General features: G+C 38.0%; 1 pseudogene; it reads right to left on the bottom strand.

Annotated features, from left to right (window-relative positions):
- Positions 1-19,791: 19,791 nt before the first annotated feature.
- Positions 19,792-20,778, bottom strand: LOC148184943 (uncharacterized; annotated as a pseudogene).
- Positions 20,779-21,543: the final 765 nt, after the last annotated feature.

Raw genomic sequence — 21,543 nt, 5'->3', positions numbered from 1 at the left:
GGCCCTGAGTTCTGCAGATGAAAATAATAGGGGAAGGGTTGGAAAATATCTCTCATATCTATCTCAATAGATATTTTGGTGGTCATAGCCTATGATGTTAGATGGTATGGAAACCTTCTCCCTAAAGAAGTAATTGGAAGAACCAAAGCATCCTGCATGAGTGCACAGGCAAAGAAAAATGAGAGTCTTGTGGAAACTTGTACCTGGAAGAGCATTGAAACATACCTCTTCACATTAATTCAATCTTTAGCTATAGAGGCTGAGCTGGACAGATCTGATACAGGTTTTACTGGACTGGATAACTTGAGGTGCTGAATGATTTCTGGCCTAGCTGAGAAATCACAAATATGGTCATTGGTTACCTGTAAAATTATTATATAGTGATTCCTCTTTGAGCTTGTGAGGAAGAGCAAAAACACAGCACGATAAGAGTTTGTTAGGGGTTTTTTATGCCTATCTCAGAAGGAAGCAGGATGCTTTAGTAAGACAACGAAAAGAAGTGAATCAGCTTTTCTGAAAAAATATTAGTATAGAATAACAAAATATAATTACTATGGAAATACTTTGCATGACAGGGTCTTACTAAAAGGTGGATTCATCTAAGCTCAGATCTCATACTTGGCTTCTTTTCAAAAGAGAGATGCAAGTTCAAAAGGAGGAGGAAGTGTGACAGACTCTTCACTTCCCTTGGGTGTGGCAAGCATCATCCCTCTGTGCAGAGGAGTGGCGTTTCATTTAGTTGGTAAGTTTTGTCAGCAATATCCCTAACAGAATGCTACAAGCAAATGGACATCACTACAAGCCTAGATGAAATGTGTGCTTACAGCTTATTTATATTATCAATCACTGCATTGATGGTTTGTATCTATAAAGGAAACTACCCCTCAAAGATAATTTTATAAAGTGAGTTTGGAGGAGAAGAACAAGGTTGACTTGGAAAGATAAAAAACAATATAGATACCAAGTTTTGATTTGTGATTCCAAAGGTTTGTTTATAATAGAAAATACCATGAGAGAGTTGACTTGACCCCAATCTCTGGGACAGTTTATTGGCCTCTTTATTTTTTATACTTTTGGCTGTAGAGCTTGCTCAAAGAGGGAAACAGCATTGAACTGGAAAACTGTCTTGGAACAGTAAGCTTAGAGTTCCTGCAAGAGCTCTACAAACTTTCTTAATAACAGATGAGAGGCTGAGTTGTTTGATTACTCAGTTCTTAGTCTGGTTGATTTATATGTGCTTCTTAAGCTGTGATTGGCCTTGGAAATCCTTGAGTGAGGCTACCTACCAACTCGAAATGTGGAGATTATGCCTTCAGAAATATCAAACATATATCAAAAACACCTGGAAGAAATAATCTGCCAAAAGTTATCTTTTTATCCTGAAATTTTAAATTATCATAGAATTATTTAGTTTGGAAAAGTTCTTTAAGGCCATTGAGTCCAACCATTCCCCCAGCACTGCCAAGCCCACCACTAAACCATGTCCCCAAGTGCTACATCTACATGGCTTTTAAATGCCTGCAGGGGTGGTGGCTCCCTGGGCAGCCTGCCCCAAAGTTCAACAACCATTTCCATTAAGAATTTCTTTTAACATTCAATCTAAATCTCTCCTGGTGCAAACTGAAGCTGGTTTTTATTATCCTATCAGTTACTGCTTAGGAAGAGAAACCACCCCCCACCTGGCTACAACCTCATTTCATGCAGTTGTACAGGGTGATATAAAGTCTCCCCAAGCCTCCTTATCTCCAGGCTAAAAACCCCCAGCTGCTCCTCATCAGGCTTGTTCTCCAGACCCTTCCCCAGCTCTGTTGCCCTCCTCTGGACTCACTCCAGCACCTCAATGTCCTCCTAAGGAGGGGCCCAAAACTGAGCATAGAATTTGAGGTCCAGCAAATTCTGTGCCAAGTACAGGGGAATGAACAAAAAATATGCTTATTGCATATCTCTATGCATAAAATGGCAAGTTCAAATGTCTTCCAATATTTTGTCGTGTGTCTTCCAATATTTTATCATGATGAAAATATCTAAAGCTGCAAGAGAGAGTACTGCAGGACTAGATGACATCCCAGACTGCCACTGTTTGAGGATCCTGCCCCTTTAGAAGCAGTGGACAATTATGAAGACTATACATATTCAAATGAAAAATTCTTCTTCAAGTAACATCTGATGAAAGGCAGGAAGAACATGTCTAAAACTCTTAGAATCCACACTGAAATGAGAAACAACATTTCAACTGGGATGTATTCAGCTGGCAATGAATTTATAAGGTAGTTTGGCTGATATAGTCCAGACTCTACAACAAGATTGTGAGAAATATCTAGAGAATGGTCCTGAACCCAAAGTTTACTGCCAATATTTTGCATTATCAGCAAAACACAGAGTCATAAGGCAAATCTTGAGACAAATATTTGAGTTAAATAAGAAATGTAGAAGGGTGTAACCAGCCATTACAGTGTCCTATTTTCAAAATTGGTGGATATGTTGATGAAAACACCACATGTGGGTGTGGTGAGTAAAAGGGAGAGCAAAAGTGAGCACGTTTTAAAGGCGATATAATCAGGTAGTCATCATTGAAGGAGAGTAATGGAGAGCTTAAGAAAATAAAAGAAGAGGTAAGAATAAAAGAACAAAACATAAGAAATGGACTTGCATTTGCAGACTATTACAGCAAAGCTAAAAGCAGATCTGAAATGTGCAACTAACAGTATATGAAATTCACAATTAAGAAAATAAAGAAAAAGTAAATGCTAAGGCTCTGATGAGGATACAATTCTAGTTTTTTGCATTTTCAGATGGAAACCACCTCTCCTGTATAGAGCTGCTTCCCATCCCACAAGTTAGCACTCCAGAATTCTAAATGCCTTCTACAGGCCATATGTGAGCAGGAGACACTCGTTTGAAGTACTTCAGAAATGCAAGCATATGGAAATGTGTGTGAAGACCACTTCCATTGCTGGTTTGAACTTGGCGACGCTCTAGCAAATGGGATTTACAAATGTTACCACATAATTATACAGCTTTGACAAGTTCTTTAGAGGAATACCACCCCCCAGCATGTGTTGGGTACTTCTAAAGTTCACTTCCACTTCAGATTTCAAACTTCACTTTCCTCTTTCAGTAACTACTTCACATTTTCAATGAATATGACGGAATGTGGCAGGACAAAATGTTCTGATGGTGTTTAAGTCAAGGGCATGACACAGGTGTAAACAAAATCTAACCAAATATTTCAAGTTAAATTGAACAGATCTGGTCAAGGCTCCCAGTCACCATTTCTTGTTTCTTCTTTTTTCTCTTTTTTTTTTTTTTTTTAAATACATTTTTTCATAGATGTCATAAAATACATGTAATTGACTTTGTATTATATGTAGAGATATTTATTTATTTATTTTTGTGATTTACTGAGAAAAGTTTAATTGCTGGAGCTTAAACTGCTTTATCTGCTCTGCTGTTCTCCATAGAATCTCAAACAGCTGTTTGCACTGATAGCTGTTTTTCTGAGATGACATCTTACCTTGTATCATCAAGGTCTAGACAAAAGTGACACTTAAGTTTATGGAAAAAAAATATAATCTTACAATAAAGTGGCACTGAACTCCATAAATCCTCATTTCATATTAGTGTTTGTGGAGTGAGTATGGTAGAGCAAAATTTGACAGGATATTTTTTTCCAACCAATAATGCACTTTTTATGTGCTTATTACTTCTTAAGGAGTTAAAGGTTTATGTGCTTATTTCTTCTTTAAGGAGTTAAAGCTTGTATGGGACAGCTGGTGAAATGAAGGAGGAGTTAAAAATATATGTTACATCTTCATTTACTTCTAAGAGCAGAACAATGAAACTTCTGAGGCTTTTTCATACATATTATCTTTATTATGCTGGATGCTACCTGCTTGGGGTTTTTTAACCACACCATTTTCTAAATTTCACTTTCCTTTGCCCAGGGAAAGTGATTCATAAATAACACCTTAGCACTTATAGAATTTTTTTTTTTTTGTCTTTAATGCTGTTAAAACACTTTTTAGAAAGGATAGTGAGCATCATTATGTCCATTATATAGGCAGAAAATCTGCAGCAGAAAAAGGTTAAATGGCTTTACAGAAGGCACACAGAAAAGCAGAAGTAGCAGACAACCACCCACAAGTCCAAGGATAATTCTGTTCCTTAGTATTATAGTTCTGGAAGGTAGGAATAAGAAGTACTACACAGCCTCTTCTCTGCAAGATGTCTTTTCACAACATGGCTAAGTTTGGCTCTCACTGCTCTTTCTTGCTTAGCTGATACAGTTTCAGTTTTTACAACCATATGTGATAAGAGCTAACCTTAACATCTATAGAAATTGGTACTTAAAGGACCTTGTACTGATGTTATTAATAGAAGAAGAATTTGGAAGATCCCACTGCCGAGTGTCATCTTTGCTGGATAAAGCTTCTTCCTAAGTTTAACTGCCATGGAAGCAAATAAAAGCTCTGGAAAACTATTTTACTTAATACTTAGCAATTTAAATGAAGTTTTGCAGGCACCTAGAAGACCGCAGCAAAACAAGACAGTAAACAGTTTTTCATTCTAAATAAATTTAACAAATTTCTGTAACAATAACAGAGTAACAGTAGATGTTAAGTATGCTGACTTTCAAGAAGATTTCAGCACTACTAAACCGTAATAGATAACAAATTAAAGAAGAAGGACTTAGATGAAACAAAAGGCAAACAAATTACCTGGGAAGCCACAATTCATAACAATATCAAGATGGAAAGATCTTTCAAAGTTTCTGCAGTTGCCTGCTCAGCTCCAGGTAGGGAGGGATTGACAGAGTGGTGAAATGCAGTTTTGGTGCTTAAAAATATTTTAAAAATGGGAGAAATTATCTTGGAGCTGAGTGGGGATGGGATGAATGTCATGGGACAACTTCAGTATGCAAAGTTCAGGTAGGAATAATCAGCCATACTAAGGCAGGTACTAAGGAGCAACCAGGTAAATTGTGTATGGACAGGGACTTGCAATTGTTGAGAATAAAACCAGAAGTAAATATAATTATACTGGTGAAACCCAGCAAAATATATACCAGGGTGTAGCAACAGGTTTGGTTTTTAAGATACACTCATCTTACAGAACGGGAAGGAGCACAGCTGAATCACTGTGTTCAGTCCTGGCCACTGCTCTTACAGATTTGTTGAAGAGAATATGGAAGGACATTAAGAAGTCCATATACCTTAATTTGCAGGGTAAAATTATTTTGTTTCAATACTAGAAGTCTGATGAGAAACAAGACATTAATCCTTAAGAATGCACAGAGGAGAGGAATGATCTGTTCCCTGTCTTCATGACAGATATGCCAAGAAGGAATGACTTCATTTTCAGTAAGGAAGCTAAAAGTTAAATGTTAGATAATCTTTTTATCAGGAAGGAAAGAAAAACACTTCAGCAGCTGGTTTAAGAATGCTCCATTGCTAAATATGTCTTTGGAAATGTGAATCATGGACCCTTTCTGAGGCTGAGGGGGTCCTGGGTAAATCCTAAGATTCTGCTGTCCCTAGCCACTGTTTTGACTTGAGACATTCCAAACACAAGCTTTACAGCCCAAATAGTGCAATCCCCCACAGAGCATAAAATCTGGGGTTTCAAGATTTCTATAATCTTATTAAAGTACAAAATGTTTATAGCTGTCACAAACTTACCAAAAAGCATAAACTTCCAGATGCTTTTATTAGTATTTTGCTGGGTCTGCAGACATCATGAAACATCAATACAGAGATGTGACCAGCACATTTCATCCTGAGGATGGAAATCTGTGTTCACTCAGAGTAAAAGTCACGGGAGTATCACCTGAAGCATGCTTAGGCCTTGCCTTTGCAAATAACATAAGCAGGTGAACAGGTCCTTTCTGCAGCTGTTTATGGTTAGTTTTGCCACACTGTTTATTTGTATACATTTTTTCTTAATTAAACTTTAGCAAGAGTACGTTAGAATCAAGAGTAGGTAAATTAAAGCACTGCAGGTCAGAAGCCTATTGAAGCAAGCAGACATTTCCTGTTCTCTCTGTGTTGCCATGTGTCTATATGGGTAGACACTGAAGCAGGTATGTGGGTAACTTTTGGAAGCTTCTGTGAGCTGGATTTGGTATGCTGGGTTATCCCCTGCTTTCTTTGGTGTAATCAGGCTGATTTATGTCAGCTGGAAAATCTGGTGCTTTATTTTTAGCATTCAAACACACAGAAAGAATTCATGTTCTTGGTTTAATCCACTGCAACACTGGGATTTAGTGAAAAGCTTGTGTAGAGATGACAGGACTACTGACTGCATAAGCAGAGGAAGGTGAGGGGGAGGAAGGTGCAAAGAATGTTTTTGAGAAGTAGATTAACTTTGGAATTTTAACATGCAGTTATTATTGAACAAATAAACTAGGAGAATATTTCTCTTCAGAAGGGAAGATTGTGTTCATTTTCACAGATAATCAGTCTGTTTCTTTAATGTTAATAAGATGCTGTCAGGACTTTCTTGCATGGTTTGTTGTATGCTTTTATTTCTTCAGTGAAACAGGGGAATTATCTAAGAGAGGATGGAAAGGAAACTGGTTCTGAGTAAAATTTCTCAAATGAGCTTAGTGAGCTAAGCTTCAGTGCCAAAATACAATTTATAGTATATATACACCAAACAGAATATTGTTTGTTCCATTCTTTTGTTTCAAAGTGTAGTAAATTAGGCAGCATGGAGTTAATAATGAGCAAAAGTGGCCTATTCTACATAGTCTTTTTGCATCCGTGCTGTTACTTCCCACTGGTCTGTCTCCTCACTGGGACAGTCCATTTCTTTCTTCTTTCTCATCTTTGTGTTTAAGTTCAACTAGGACCAACCTATTTTCAGCTAGTCTTGGATGCAAGGGCAGATAAATCAGGTTGTTGAAAGCTTTGAATTTCCTTAGGCTTTCCTATTTCCAGTGGGATAGGTGCTCAGGAATCTCTACAGCAGAAACATTTGTTACGTGAATGTGGGCAGGTCCCTATACATATTTGTGGCCCCCTCACTGGCCATTGCACTCAGATTGACCTCAGTGGCCTCAGAAGAACAGCAAGAATCTGAGAATTCAGCTTGTAAGGATTGCCAAGAAGCAGCCCTCCCCTGTATATTTACAGAGAACCCATTTCAGGAAAACAGCATGGTTTGTGTTTGTTTCCAGCAGTTAGAACAGCTTCCTTTGAGAGGTATTTAGTCCTGTGACACCAGTCCTGGACTACAGTTCATGGAAGGGCAGCAAGTTGGCTGCAGATAGCCTGGGTTATCTCTCAGGGCAGGAAAAGCAATTCTTGCAACAAAAGCTGAGCTGAGGCGGTAGGAGTCTGAGAGGGCTGAAAATAAACAGGTTTCTAAAAGTCCTTTTTTGGTTTCACAAATATCATAGCAGGTTATGAAGTGCATTTCAGAGCACCAGAGAAGCAACCTGCAAGGTATTCCCTGGAGCTTTTAGTCACACATATATTAGATCATTACAGCTGTACAAAGGCATTTCAGTTTTTGCCCTTAAACAGAACCTAGTGCTGCTCTTAGGCAATGAACTCTAAGGAAGAAAAAAATATTTTGTGGAATAATTCCATGAAAATACGTATCGGTATGAAGACATTGTCAGCAATCATTTCAAAACTCCATTTATTTCACAGTGAACTTTGTGCATGACTTCAGGGGGTATGAAATGGAAAGATAGGGAAAGCAATTTACTAAATCCAAACTGTGCCAAGCCTTGTCACCCATCCCTCAGTGGGAGCTTTGCCCTTCCACTTACGCCAAATGTCACCGTCCTGGTGAATGACACAATATATACAGTGCTGAGCTCACTCTAGTCTGCCTAGAGAAACTTTCTCTTCTCCCAGTTCTCATTTCTTCTGCTAAAAGTGATGCTTGCACCAGTGCAGATATAAGTGCCAAGTGGCCTGATAATTGCTCCTGCTTCTCCCACAGCCCAAAGCGAATACACCCCATTACTTGTAAGAGTAATTTGCTTTTTTCTCAGACCTGCAAGGTGCCTATAGACAGTCGGGGCAGTGGATCCTCAGGAATGCTGCAATGAGACAGCACAGGTGGGATCCATCTCACCTAGTTTAGTTTAGATCATACTACTTTCATAGTGGGCTTTCTGTCCAGTAGTTGCTAATCCTGTATGTTAACTCATATTTAATTTTCCTCCTTTTTCAGTAGAAAAAGCTTTAAATAAGGAGTAATAAGAATATTTTCATGCTCAAATAGAAGAGAACTTTCCCAAGCATTCTGGGAAAAAAAAAGCCTTGAAATATTCATGTCGTGTTACGTAGACTGTCCATGAAATATGCATGGAAAATTATACAAGGTACTAGAAAAAAACCCCACACCACTGGAAATGGGATTCTTTAATTTAAAAGACAAGTCTTTATCTAGCAAGGAGAGCAAGAATATAGTAAGAGCTAGACATGTCCCTTGTCAGTGTCATCCTAGAGAAGGCTGACTGCTGGCTCTGTAAAGCTGAGCGAACCTGTGCCTTCCAGCCACCAGACTTTCTCGTGCTTCCACAGGTGTTATGTAACACATGACATGCTCTGAAAATACCAGGTGGAGACACTGCTTAGCAAACACTAACCTAGTTGTAAAAGACCATCAGCAAAGCTTCCTTCAGCCAAATGTAATTGCTCTGATGGTGGTTAAACAATTTTGTTGAATATCTAGTTGTCCAATAAAGGCCATTATCAGTCAGGATAGCATCTGAGCATCTGGCAGGTGACTTCCCCCAGAATTATGAGTATAGTATCTGTACTTTTGCCATGCTTTTAAAACAAACCTCATAGAAAACATTATCCTGCACATTTAGGACAGGTTCCTCCCAGAGCTGCAGGAACAACAGCAGATAGAGAGCATGACTGGAAATCATGTTGCTGCTTTTACTCCAAAATTCCACTCTAGTTATTAGTCATTAGGAAACAAACATAATGGGGGAAAATCCATTGATAAGAGAGATGTGTTTTCGTTAATAAAGTCATATCATCCAGATGATAAAACCTGCCAATCCCTAAGACACTATTGAGGTGTCTGCACAGAAAGTGGCTCCCAAATTGCACTGAGGCAATGAATGGTATCTACAATCATAATCTTTGTGCAATTACCGTCCGTCCTCTGAGCTCAAACATTTTCTAACATACTGGTTGATCTGGAAAGGCCCACATTGACAGGGTGGTTTCAAACCTCTTTTGTTTCATTAAGAAAATTCAAATTTTCTCACCTGTGTACTACCATCGACAACAGTGATAACCTCATTACAGATGTCCCATGCTGGCATGTCCCAATCTTTCCTCACTTCTACTACTTGGGCTAATACATGAGCCTGTGTGTTTTGTTAAATGTTGCCAAGCAGAGCAGCTTAGCTGACCATCTGCATCTGGCCCTGAATTTTGGGCAGTGGCTTGGGGACACATTATTCCAAGGAACTTCCTTCCAGTTATGCTTGTGCCATGTCCCCTTGCTGTGGCTGTAGATGGGCCAGTCACTACTCTGTGACCAGGCTCTAGCTTGGCTTTGGCAGGCTGGCACTCTGCAGCTGCCCTGGGCCCTGGAAAAGCCCCAAATATACCTCCAGATGCCCTTGTGCTGGTAAACCACAAATGCTGCACCAGTTCCACTTGGGAGGCTGGTCTGGGTGTAGGTACTGCCAGAATGGAAGGTGGAGATGGATTATTGCCAGGCAGGAGAGGGATCAGGGGACTGGTAAATGTGCTTTGTTTGTTGGTTGCTGTAGTTTGAAGCGTACAGCAGGTGAAATTCTGCAATGCTGATGGGCTGGTAGGGGGGAAAGGAACATGGAGCATGATCATGTAATGCTTAATATCAAGAAAATGCCAGCAAATATGAAAGCAGTTGTTTGCACAGTAGATGTGAGCCAGCTGGCTGCGTGGCCATGGCTGCAGTGTAACATTAAATATGCAGCAGTTACTGAACTGCAGCTCACTGGGAGTGATACACCTCCACATTATCCTTCCTTGTGTCGACAAGCCCAGAAAGAGAGAAAAAAATAAAAATAAAAAGAAAGATAAAGATAAAAAAAAGCTGAGCTGAGTCTACTCTACTTAAATGCTTTCAAAAGAGTGTATTCCAGTCTGGTTTGGGCTTCAAAAATTTTCAATTTAAAGATTAGGTTTTTTTCCCCCCCTCTTATTTTTCAATCAAGGAAAATGATATTAGGCTGCATCAGATGCAGGCAATTACAAGCTCCCTCCTAGATATCTTGAGATACATACATTCATGCAATAGAATACAAAAGTTTACCATGTTTAGGTGTAAGTTACAATCTTTTGTACATTATAAAAGTATTTTCCTTATGATAAAGAAAACTGAGTGCTGAATATGCATTCTAATTGCATATTCACTCTCATTCTACTTGCTTTCTTTGCAGACCAAGATATCACTTCAATTAAGAAAATTATGTATAAACTTATCTTACAATCTGTTTATGGGAGAAAATAATTTTAAAAAGATTTTAGAGTGCAATGATATGGTTTTATATAGTGCTATTACAGTTATACTCTCTCTGAATATTGAGTCATTGTCATGGGAGAAAAAAGACAAAGGGAGGAGAAGATTATATAGTTTGCTGCAAATTTTGTGCATTTCATGTTTTTTTCACTATTTGTAATAATTTTTAGTGTTACAATGCATCATGGTGATGGTACTTAATGAAATTTCTAAAATTTAAATAATTTTTTCAGATCACAATAGACTTCGTATCACACCTGTTTGAAATGCTTTACTTCTCTGTTGATAAAGGTAATGGTTAAATTTAAGAAGGGGAGAAACTCTATTTTTCTTCTTTTTCCTAACATTTTCTATATAACCAATTCTAATGTCTTCCTATCTGTGTTTTGCACTGAAGTTTTTGAGTTTCTGTTGGTTTTTGTTTTGAGAATTTTTTTATTACTACTGCTATTACTTTTTTGGCTCTAATAGGGAATATATACACCTATACCAGTGTCTTTATTAACAAAAAAAATTCACAGAACTCAAAAGCCTACATCATCATTGAAACTACAGGGAAAGTTTCAGTTTGAAATAAGTAAATGTCTGTAGAGGGACTTCCATATCAGCTGATAGTCATTTTCCTCTTGTACTGTAATTTTAAAAATGTATTTAAACGTATTTAAATTGCACAAGGGCAGGGATATTTATAACCTGTTTAACCCATGCTGCTCCATGCTGACCCAGGGCAGTGCCTTTCCTATAGACAAACTGGGTGACTTCTTCTGGGACATGGGATGAGTTGTTTCCAGTCAGAGATTAAACACTACTTAATTAAACAGTTTCTAAAATGCAATATGTACTCATACAGTATATGCTGCTCCTAAAATGTCACAATGAATTTACTCAGTGTTTGGTAGCTTCTTGCTATTCTTGCTATGTAATATCTGAGTTATGGCAGGGCAAGTGCTGGCAACAGAATTTTGTTTCCACTTGCACAATTGTAAAATTGGTGAAAAGATCTTTTTTTTTTTCTCTCAAGGGAGGTTCTTTCCTAATGTCCCTTCTAAAAAAATCTATGGCAAGGATCTTAATGATCTCAGAGCAAACTAGATTGAGTCCTTATGAGCCTCTCGAAAAATTACTTTAAAATATTTTTAATGTGATTCCGTTTCAGTAATGCCTCCTCTGTTAGCTTTTGTATTGACTGGAAATAAATATTTTAAATTACTCTACATGAGCTTAAGGTTAGACAATAGAAATTGTATCATCCTTCTTTTGTCACTAAGTATGTCCTTTTCATAGGTGTGTAATTTTTTTAAAAAAATCTATCCCTCTGTCCCTCCCAGCTCCCTCTTTTTTTTCTTCTGCTGCATTGACACTTACTGGCTCACAATTTTTTAATGCTTGTGCCCTATGAAAACTCAGGGCTTTCCAAAATTGCAAGAAGAACAACTGAACCTGTGACTTTTATGTGGGGTTAATAGACAGAGATATGTAATCTGGAGGCTGAAATTGTCCCTTCATTCTGCAGTTCAACATTGAGGCAACAATTTGGCCAGGAGCTGGCTGTGGTCTGGGATATTGTGAGGCATGGCTGTATATTCCATGTACCTGAACCATTGAAAGGCCTAATGGAACTCCTGGTGACTCTCCCATCTCTCATTTCACACTCAAGGCAGCAGTTTTAAAAGACTACAGTTTTAAAAGACTGAGAAAGGTAAGTCTGGAAATTAACAACAATGTAGGTAAGTAAGGAAAAGAGGCTAATTCTAGGCAGTTTAACATGGGTTTTGTGGTCTGCTGAGAAAAATGGGCCTTGTTCTCTTATCTTTCCTTGTATGAAGTAGTTACAATAAGAGCGGAAAATGTCATTTCTTCCAGCCAGGGATTTACAAAGCCATATATATTTATTTTTTTATTATTATTATTTTCTTTGTTTGTTTGTTTTTCTGGGCTTTGGGTATGAGTATAGAACTCTCTTGTTAACCTCAGACAGGTAAACTCACTAACTCCATAGAAAGGAGAAAATCATAGACAGTGAAAGATGAAATGCGAAAAACTGACTTGCAGGTTGTACTAAAAGGCAGCTGGATGCTCTTTGACACACATCTACCTGGTGCTATGTTTAAGGCATTAAACTGATGAACTGATGAACTGGATGAACTGATCACTTTCTGTGTGTTAAAATCAGTCAGAAGAGAGCATTTCCTCTGTTGCAACCTTGGGTGACTTTCCAGATGAGCGTCTTATGCTGATTGTATGGCACTGTGGGAGCCTTTACTAAGTTCAAAGTAGCAAGTGCTTCATCTGATGGTGCCTGTGCTGTGAGCAAAGGTCACATGTAGAATGCTGGATTGTTGAATTTTGGGATCTAGTTCTATCAAAGAGGTTTGAAGGAACCTAGCCAGGCTTGGTGTTTCATATCTAGGAGGTTGAGGGTCAAGCCCTGGTTTTGATTACAATGAAGCAAATTAGGTCCAAAACCACTTCAATGTAAACACTAATTGTATTCTTGCTCTTTGATACTTCCTGAAAATTATTTGGGTCTTTATCTCCTTCTTTTGTTGCTTTCTGACTGAATTTTTTTTGTCTTTGTTTCATGTGGATGTGTAATACTCTAGGACAGGGAAATTATTTATAGAATTAGGTACTGGATGTGCATGGTTGTAATTCTTTCTAATTTGTTTGTTTAGTTTTCCAGTACTAAAGTGTATACATACATGAATTCAGTGTTCTGCACACAAAGTGTTGAACTTCAAACACATTTCCAAAGTTCAAGACAAAAGAATGTTATGTTTGCATGACTATTAAAACAAATTATAAGTGTGATATTTAATGGTTATAGATCTGCTGATTGTATGCCTCCACAGGAAATCTCTATTAGACTTTAGTAAGCAACACTTCTAATTTTGTTTTAATATATTGAAAATAAAAATTGTATCAGCTTGTATCTCAATTCATGGTTTCCCATTGTATTCCATAGTGCCATGGATAAAGGACCAGCTTAGAGGAAATGTGAAGTTGGTTGAAGGTGGGAATAAAAACCCAGTTATAAATTATTTTAAAAATAAATTAAAAAAAAAAACAAAATAAAGACAGAAGAGAAGGCCAAATTCTGTACTGAGGTGGTTAAGTAGATGTCCTTGTGTTGTTTAGAGGGTTTGAGGGAGGGTGATTGACCTGAACAGCCCAACAGGACTTCATGCAAGTACAACTGTGCCCCCAGGTGGAGATAACTGAGCTCAGGGCTCACACTGCCCCACCCAGAGGCACAGTGTTTGCCCACACCCCAAAAGTCACACTGGTTTCACACTGGGACTAAGTCTGCAAATTTTTGCTTTGAGGGCATGGTCTTTGCTGTGCAGTGTGGTTGCAGCTAAAAAACTGAAAACTGCTATACAATGAGACATAGGGGTTTGCAGGTTTTTTGGGTTTTTTTGTTGTTGTTTTTGTTTTGTTTTTGTGTTTTTTGGGTACTTTTTTATTGATCTTGCTTTCCAGTATAGATGCAGATGCTGGTACTCTTTTTATTTAACCAAATTGCTTTTTTCTTCTAGCTTGCACCCTATATTTTCAACTACTTCTGCTTCATTTCTTAATAATAGCCCAGCTGTCTCTTGTTCTTCTGTGTCTTTGTTGATGCATTACCTAGTTATGCCTCCTGAGAGTTTGCTTGCTGAGCCTTTATAATATCCAATGGAAACAGTTTTAGGGAATATATCATTTTACAGAGAAACACCTATTTAGTTTCCATTCCATATCATTGAAAGTGCCTTTTCAACAACCTCAGCTTAAGAATAAATTTAGAAGCAGAGGGTGTGACATTAAGTTAAAGAGTGAAGTAAGATCCTGGCCTTGAATTTAAAAATATGCATAAAGAGAAATTCAGTGGGTGATGTGATAGTCTCTGTTAACAACAAAGTGAGGATGAGGTGACCCCTCTTACATCCTTGTGGTGTGCATGACTCCAGTATTGAGTACCAAAGTGTGCTCTGCTTATCTTGACATCTATGGCTGGATGAAAATAGCAGACGAGGTTTTGACCAAAAACCTCTCCAAACTGGAGCAGTGCAGAAAAATCTCAAATTGATGACAAACCATCCTACACTGTTGTATTTCGAAGGCCTTTTATATAAGTAAAGAGCAAAGTTGTGGGCATTTGGAAAAATCTGCCTGGAGAGCAATTCCTATTCATACTGCAAAGAAGGGGAATGAAAAATCCCCTTCCCTTCAGCCTTTTGAGCCTAAAGGGAGCTTATTTAAAGTAAATCAAGAGGAGAAATATGAAAAAATGGTAAGAGAATGTCGCCCTGAAAACTCAGCTTCTGAGCTTGCTGACATGGTTTTCTAAGGACTTTCCCAGGACAGTAACTGTAAACATAGATATGTGTACATTCTTTCTGTTACACGTCTTGTGATGGGCATCTCTCATGGCCAGTGCAGTGGGAAAGTGTTATCCTGACCATCCAATCCCTGGCCGTGGTCAGAGGCCTATAAATCCTGGGAGGAAAAATAAACTCTGCTCTTCCTTTCACCACACCTCAACCTGTGTCCGCGTGATCTATTCATCTTCAGCGGTAACAAGAGAAATTAAATCTTTCTCTACTCCTAAGAGAACAAGCATCTCCATTTCTGGTATGCAAGCTTTCCCCCTGAATAGACCTGTGTTCATATAAAACTATTGAATTTCCAAATATAAATAGCTATTGGCAGCATACTGGTATGATCTTTTTTTTAACCTGGGCCAAGCAAGTGAGTGGCACTGAATATATGAGTTTTCTCAGCCAGCCCAGAGAGACTCCTTTGCCAAGGTTTCAAACTCAGCAGCTTTGTTGACATTACTCCAAAGAGAGCCATCTAAAGTAGAAAAGGACCCATGGATTCAGCTTAGGACAGAATTGATAATATCTTATATTTCCACCTTCCAGTTTCAAACAGAGTATTTTTGAGGTACTGAACACTAAACCCAGTAACTATTTAAAATTCAAAGACAGAAGCCTATTTACCCTGTGAAGACTAGGAACAGCGTGCCAGGTGATATGATGTAAAACAATGTTTGTGCTCTGGCTTGAAGGGAAATTGATTTTTTATTTTTTTTTCAGCCCAGAAAAACAGTACAAGTGGAATTGTGAACATACCAGACAGATGACTACATATAAGTGTGAAGGCTTATTTCTACTTAGATCTCCCTTGGTGGTCAATAGTTACACAACTATTTTTTTCTGGTCCAGAGCAGCACAGAGGACTCTACCTGTCCTTCTCAAAACAGTAGGGGAAACTGAAAACAATTGTTAGAAATCAATGTATACATCCCATCTTATTTTTTCCGTTTCCTTCAGTTGTTGCCAACTACCCCAGAAGACAACTTTTCATGACCTGAAGTAGCATGTGGAAAGCAATGAGAATTTCTTTGCTGCTAAACTTTTGGTCAGATTTGTGTAAAGACTGGTTGAAATTATTTAGACTGGAAGGGTAAATGACTTCTGCAGTAGGGGCTGCTTCATGAAAGTAAGCCTGAGAAAAGAAGTGAGCCCTGAAGAGTCATGATGATGACACTGTTCTCTTAAAATTATTTTATTTTAATTTCCTGTGTCATAGACTTTGAAATATAAAGATTTTAGCTTGAGTTTTGAGTTTATTTTACAATAGAAAATGCAAGCGTCCACTTGTGGTTGTCCCATGATCCCATCATGAAAATTATCAATTTCTTCCTACTACTTTCTATTATAATGGAGAATTTTAACTGGAAGTCTCATTCTCAAAGGTCATACTGCAGTCCAATTGTTACTCAGCAGATATGTATATTGCATGAGATTTTTGAGCCTTTGGTAGCTTCAGTCTGGGTATCCTCAGTTCTGGGACTCACCTGTTTCTTTGCCATACTTGGATCTTCTCTGAGAGGCATAACTTGCCACATTCTCCCCTTTTACCTAGGTGAAGGTATCACCTATTTATTCACAGAGAACTTCTGGTTGTCCAAGGAAATTTTCTCTTTCTGACAGCATGTTTTCTTTTGTGATATCTCTGGATTTTTGTTTCTTGTTGCAGGTGTAAGCAAAATTTAGGAGCAATAAAGTAAATCCTAAGACATTGAATCATTCAATATCTTCTTGTTTTCTTCAAAAAGGAAAAGTCAGCAAAATCTTCAATGGTGCCACTCTGAAATTCAACAGAGTGTAGCAAAATCTGTAACTCTTTTAAATCTATATTTTTTATTATCTTAAAAACATTTTCTGATTGTCTTAAGGGTTAAAGATGATGAGGTCTAGCTGTGACGTCTGATCTTTATTTTACTGTTATGTGCCCAATAAAATGCTCATCAAATGAGAGTCACTGAAAAAATGCATTTTCATGAGATACATTCAGTGAAGGAAGGCTTTGTCTAAGTGCAGTAACTCCAGCCATGGAAAATGGGGAACACTAATCTAGGATAGTCATAGCTATATTTTTTCCAGGCATAGTAATCCAACTGCAATCCATACTTTGTGTCAGGGCAGCCTTTCCTTCACTATTTTCACAGGAAGTTCTTTCTCCGTTTGGTTCATACTTCAACAAATACACCAATTTGACAGTAGCACTGTTCCCTTTTCTCACCTCTTGTCTTTAATTTTCTTTCAATTCCTCTGTGGCTTGTGCTGTTCTTTTACATAAAGGGGCAGAATTACCCAGTCTTCATGTGGTTATGAAAAAATGCTTATAACAATGAAAGCTTCTCTTTCAAGTTGCTAACAAAAGCACGAAATATGCTGATCCAACCACCTTATTTGAATAACCATGTTCACTTCCTGGAAGTGATTTGGCAGAAGCTGTGATTGTCTGTCTTTGACTAGACATGCCCTCACATATTTTGTTTCACCCTTTTTTTGGTCCATACCATCAGAAGCTGTAGCTGCATGCGCCTCCTGTGTAACACAGAGCAAGTATTATTTGGACAAAATGCCATATCTCAGTTCAGGGGTTTGCTAAGTTAGCAAACCTCTTTGAGTTTGAGGGCGTTCTGGGTTTTTAGTACAGCCAACCATTCCAAACTCTTTAACTTGTTATCTTTTTAACTTGTAGATACCAAAACACCATCTTTGCTAAATATTCCTTTACTACTTATGAATATGCACATCTTTGCTTAAGTATATAATATTTCCTATGTGCTGGAATTTTGTATTGTGTAAATTTGCATAAAGAATGTGTCAGCATCATATGAATCACAGTATTTCTGCATTTATACAGCCTTTCTATTCTGTCTTGTGAGTTTCTGTTTTCCCAGGATTACATCTCTAAACTCCTTAGTTCTAGTCTGCTACCTCTTTTTGAATGCAATCTTGTTGCAGTTGAGAATATTGTTATTGATTTGTAATTATTAACTAAATGGTTTATCAGTGTAATTGATTAATTGTTCTCTTCTGATAAAATTATCTTTCTCTCTGGTTGTCTGTGCACTGAATTTCAGACTTAAATCCAGAGGAGAAAAATGGCTAAGCACTGTATGTCCTGAATTTTTATCTATTTATTTGACTGAACCACAATATTAACAACAGCAGATTTATTTGGGAACTTGTGTTCAGCCTAAAATCCATAAACAATTTCTGTTCTTTTTTTTGGCTAGTGATCAGTCCACCTTAGCTGGTGTGCCTATACCCTCATGTGCGTTTACCATGCACATGATAGCCCTTTCAGCTCTCATCCACTGCATCTTGGGTTGTGGTATTACCTTGGTGTGCTGCTCCATGCTGTGCTCTTTGGGGTTTGAAATGTAGAACCTTGTGCGCTTTTTGCTTTTGATTTTTTTACACTGAAACTATGGGGGAGTCAAAATTCAGAAAGCAATATTTCTAAAACACAGTTTATTTTCCATGAATACTGGTCTAAAGGCATGAGTTACTTTGAGAAATGGTTAAATATAGAGTAGTTTCCAGTAGACTTTTCCCATCTTCTAGGCCTAACATCATATATTGTTGACAGTATCACACTTTGCCAGGACATGCTCTAATGAGTCGAATTCTTGATTCTGTTGGATTTCATAACTCTGTAAGAATAATCTAGATAGATCATTTCACTAACTGTAACTGTTGCTTATCCTATTTTTTACTGTATTATCTCTGCAGGGATCACCTAGTGTCTAAAATACATGGCAAAATCATCTTAAAATGTAAGGCCAAAATTATACAGCTTTTGGTGATTTAACTATTTTTGTGCTATATGTTGTGCAGACTGACACACCATCACTGGCAGTGACATAAAGGGACCCTGTTGATTTGTTAACAAGGGACTTAAGCAGAAGAATAGCTTTCTGACTTTTGGTTGAAAACTGGATCTTTATCCACATATTTTTATGTTTGGGGTTTACTGGAGGTCTTTGTGGATTTTTCCATTTGTTTGGGGTTTTTGGTTTTGGTGGTTTTGTTTGTTTGTTTGGGGGTTTTGGGGGGGTGGGTTTTTGTTGGGGTTTGGTTTGGTTTTGGGTTTGGTTTGGTGTTTTTTGATCTTGGGTTTTGGATTTTGTTTTGTTTTGTTTTGCTTTTTGTCAGGGTGTGACATTGGTGGCTTGATTCTTTTCCCCAGGACCAAGATCAACAGAGAGAGACTTGTTTTCTTGTATTTGGGGTCAGTTGTTTATTCTTTCTTATCTATATTGCATATTTACAGAGTACAAGGAGATACATACACTAGGGTAGCAAGGTGCAAAATGGAGAAACAAAGAATCTCTCCAAGGCCTTTTATGTGTCCATTTACCTAATAATCAAATGCCAATTATTATTTTCTTCAGTGACCCAATGACCCTATGCCTGTGTGCTGCAATGCAGATTCTTTCATCCAATCATTCATTATTACCCAAAAACCCTTAGAAGATGAAGAAGGAAAAATAACAAGAAAGAGAGACTATGCCCCAAATTCTCCATCTTGTAGCTCATATATCAATATAACTAGAACTCCAAACTCTAACTTTCTCACCCAGTGATTTAATACAATTCTGTCTAACTTACACACATTCTCAGTTTCTCTGCTTAGTTCTAGCAGTTTTCTCCATGGCTTTAAGTTAAACTCAGTGTTCTCTTGGGTGTGAGAGCCTGTCAGCACAGGTAAGGGAATATTTCATATGCCTCTGACTCCATCATCTCCCCATCCTGTTTGAACCAAGAACATTTCCTTAGCAGCCTTGTCTACCATTTGTCAGATACTTTGAAGTAGACAGGGCACAAAAACCAAAAGGATTACGATGATAACTAACACAAATATACTTATCCACAGTGGTGCAAGGTTCAACCAAATAAACAAACCATCCAACCACGATCCCTTTTCAACTCCAAGTTTGGCAGTGCCCTCCTTCTATTGTTGTATGCTCTTGTAGATAGACTCCAAATGATGAGACAGATTCATACAACACATTTCTTCAAATTCTTCCATCCTTGTCCGTGTGCTAGCAAAAGAAAATCAACGGCTGCTCTGTTTTGCAGAGTGAAGTCTCACACTTTGAACATTGGTTAACAAATTGCTGGAAGCAAGAGAGATGTAATGGGATTGCTTGCTTAGCCAGCAGCCTAGTCAATCCAGTTGCTTCAAGGCTGCTATTGAAGCTGCCTGAGGTAAAAGGAGAACTATTACAAATCTCTGCCCAAAATTCCATGAATTAAAATCATCATTGCAATCCAGTGTGTATCAATCTACAAACCTCTTCCTTCTGTGTCTCTTTTCTTTTATCATTTTTACATTAGGTGTCAGGAGAGAGAGTTTTCCAACACTGCATGGACCACCTGTAATGTTTGATAGAATAGCAGGGAAAATTCTGTCTCCACAAATGAGAAAAGTCCCTTGTGGCAATTGCAATGGAACATGGTTGGGTGGTGTGACTATGACTGATGTGAAATTGCACAAAGATGTCACATTTTTGTACAAAGTGTGATTTGGAGTGACATCTGTAACTTTGCTTTGTTTTGACACAGGAGAACCAAATACTATACAAAAATTCATTCTCACTGAGCCAAGGATTTCCAGTTCTTGGGGTTTATAGGGTGCCCCAGGGAGGAATTTGGTCCAGATGTCCCATCCTTCAGTAGGATTTAGAATAGATCATGAGAGCTTTGGAGTGATGGGTTGTTTTTTTTTAAATGGTCAATCGTCTAATGGCAAACTGACCAAGCAAGTCAAGAATGGTTTCCCTGGACTTGAGTGAGTCAAGCAAATGGCAGCCAGGCCTGATGCATTGGCCAGAGTCACCCAAACATTTTCTTTTGCTTGACTCACAGGCAGGATCACATTACTTAAAGTGATCAACAAAGTGATAAGGCACAAGGGTGATAACTGATTTGGTTTCATGTTCCATGGCCTTATCTCTTGTGTGAGATTATGAATCGTGATACAATCCACACCACGCTTTTACGAAAGAGGTTTTACAACATTAACAATTTCTCTAGCTTTTTTCCATGAAAACCAAAGTTCACTGCTTCTGCATGTGGGATAAAAGATGTTCATCGTCAGCTGCAGTCTCAGTGCAGTCCACATCTGTGTGCTCGATTCTCTGGCCCTGGGGTCATCTGCTTGTTTCTGCAGTCAACAAGGCTTCATGTTCTTTGCTGGAACCTACTTCTTCCCTGAACCTGTGGAGACACAAGCATACCTTTTGCCTCAGATTATTAATTGAAATGGACCTTCAATCTGTCCTGTTTTCTGGATTTTGATCAGAATCAAAGTATTTTTCTTTAATTTTGCCTGAGTACTGTTGGAAAAATGTCTGATGATTGGCAGAGCTGGTTCTGCAAAAGAACTGTCCAGAATCTTTAAAATATATAAGGTTTTGCTTAATCACATTTGAGGTGTAGCCTCTGCCTTCCCCCCTTCTTTGTTTTTAAAGATGAGATACCTGGTTTTTGTTACAAACATGAAAAAACATCAAAGCAAAACAATGCATGTAGTTAAACAACAAATTTACAGGAATTAGGAATCCGTTAGATAATACACACAATTGGTAACACATGTGAAATTAGAAGATCATTAATTACTAAATGTACTAGATGTACTATCGTCTTAGAGTCTGCATCAGCTGATAAACCTCAAATCAGTGACGGATTGGAAAAATTATGT

Source organism: Pseudopodoces humilis, chromosome 2, assembly GCF_049639895.1.
Source record: "Pseudopodoces humilis isolate 2021_Gansu_Grassland_sample_001 chromosome 2, ASM4963989v1, whole genome shotgun sequence".
Lineage (NCBI taxonomy): Eukaryota > Metazoa > Chordata > Aves > Passeriformes > Paridae > Pseudopodoces > Pseudopodoces humilis.
The sequence above is the reverse complement of the archived record's forward strand: the minus strand, read 5'-3'. Positions and strand labels throughout refer to the sequence as shown.